Source organism: Callorhinus ursinus, unplaced genomic scaffold, assembly GCF_003265705.2.
Source record: "Callorhinus ursinus isolate GAN/ISIS: 27379988/994484 unplaced genomic scaffold, GSC_fseal_2.0 scaffold135, whole genome shotgun sequence".
NCBI lineage: Eukaryota > Metazoa > Chordata > Mammalia > Carnivora > Otariidae > Callorhinus > Callorhinus ursinus.
In genome coordinates, this window is record NW_027397197.1 from 311,328 (window position 1) to 313,803 (window position 2,476).

Here is a 2,476-nt window from a genome sequence, read left to right on the forward strand (position 1 = left end):
GCAAGTGGGAGAGGGAGAAGCAGGCCTCCTGCAGAGCAAGGAGCCCGATGCGGGGCTCAATCCCAGGACCCTGGGATCATGACCTGAGCCGAAGGCAGACGCCTAATGACTGAGCCACCCAGGTGCCCCAAGATCTTCTTCTTTAATATGAAAATTGTATTTATTTTTGCCTTTTAGCTACTCACTTTTTCTGTTAATGCATAGGAAGATGATGTTCTTGGGGCACCTGGGTGGCTCAGTCAGTTAAAGTTCTGCCTTCAGCTCAGGTCATGATCCTGGGGTCCTGGGATCGAGTCCCGCATCGAGCTTCCTGCTCAGCTGGGAGCCTGCCTCTCCCTCTTCCTTTGCCCCTCCCCCTGCTTGTGTGCTCTCTCTCTCTGTGTCAGATTAATAAATAAAATCTTTTTTTAAAAAAAAGGAAGATAGTGTTCTTTAAGTCTGGTAAATATCACTGAATCTAACGCTAAGGCCATAGGTGCACAACAAAAGTTCTTAGGCTTTCTTGCTTTTGTGGCTTTAGATAATAAAATTGTTTTGGATTACTTGTTGGCTGAACAAGGATGAGTTTGTGCCATAGCAAAGGCCTCCTACTGTACCTGGATCAGCACCTCTGGTATTGTAGCAAATACAGGGAATTAACAAACAAGCCATTGGGCTAAAACAGGTGGATGTCTCTTCAGATAGATTCTTTAATTTATTTGCTGTCGATTGGTTTGGTTCATGAGGCCCCTGATTATGGAGCATACTTCAGTCTTTTGGCATTATCCCCTGATAGTCATCATTGTAGCCTCCCTGGTGTGCTGTGTTCTCTCAAGGGTCTTAAATACATATTCACAGCCATCAGCATACAGCAGATGGTCTCACTGTACTTGGAGAAACAAACAAGATGAACAACAAAATAGCAAAAACAATTCTTCCACAAAACTGACATCATAACTTGATGAGTTTCAAGAGACAAGAATAGTTTAGGGCGCCTGGGTGGCTCGTTAAGCATCTGCCTTCGGCTCAGGTCATGGTCCCAGGGTCCTGGGATCGAGTCCCACATTGGGCTCCCTGCTCCGCGGGAAGCCTGCTTCTCCCTCTCCCACTCCCCCTGCTTGTGTTCCTGCTCTCACTGTGTCTCTCTCTGTCAAATAAATAAATAAAATTAAAAAAAGAATAGTTTAAACCTGATGGCGTTTGAGAGTGATGCTAATACCAAAATTTGGGGAACGCTTGGGTGGCGCAGTCAGTTAAGCGTCTGCCTTCGCCTGAGGTCATGATTCCAGGGTCCTGGGATCGAGCCCTGCATCGGGCACCCTGCTCAGCGGGGAGTCTGCTTCTCCTTCTGCCTGCCGCTTCCCCTGCTTTACTCTCTCTCTCTGACAAATAAATAAAATCTTAAAAAAAATAATACCCAAATTTTGGTTAATCTCTCATGAATGAGAGGATAACCAAAAGGAGGGAATTATTAAAGTAATTGAACAAGATCATTAGACTGAAGTGGCACTAATGACAAGCAAACCAATTATTAATCAAACCAATACCTAAACCAGGGGTTAAGAAGAACAACCAATCACAAACAGCCAATTAGGCTTCCCAGATAATGCAGCTACTTAAGATATCCAATTAAACACTTTCCTCATTTTGCTTCTGCATCTTTTCTGTAAAAATCTTGCCCCTAGCTCCTGTCTGTGGAGCACTCCTAACCTCTTCCAATTTGGCACTGTTCGATTTGAGCTAATGTTTGCTCAAACTCTTAAAAATGTTAATGTGCCTCAGTTTATCTTTTAACAATACTTTGGGAGATTTGTAAAGTATTGGCATTTACTCTTCTTTAAACATTGGTAAATGTAAAGAAAAACACACTCTGGTGTGTCTCCTCTACTCTCAATACTCTACTACAACACTATTTCACTCTGACAGCAGATGTGTGGGTTTTCCACACATCAAGCAATTCTGCAGCACCTGCTGGGTGCCCTGTGTTTTAGCTACTCAATTCTGACACTGTCTACCAGGAGATAGCATCATATCCCACTGAGTAGTTCTACAACCTTGCACCCATCGCCACTTCAGATGCCAGTTGCAAGTCCAGGACACCTGTGCTTCTGACTGACTGGCTGGAGATTGGAGGCTCCCATGACCCCCAACTCAGGTGTAACTAATTTGCTAGAGCAGTTCAGAGAACTCAGGAAACCATTTTATTTACTAGATTACCAGTTTATTATAAAAGGATATAACTCAGGAATGGCCAAATAGAAGAGATGCATAGGGCAAGGTATGTGAGAAAGGATGTAGAGCTTCCATGCCTTCTCTGGGAGAGCTACTCTACCAGAACACCCATGCGTTTGCCAACTGGGAAGCTTCTTGAATCCCATATTCAGGGATTTTTGTGGAGGCTTCATTACATAGGCACGATTGATTAAATTATTGGCCATTGGCAATTAACTCAACCTCTAGCTCCCTTTCCTTCCCCTGAGGTGGGATGGGGGAGGGA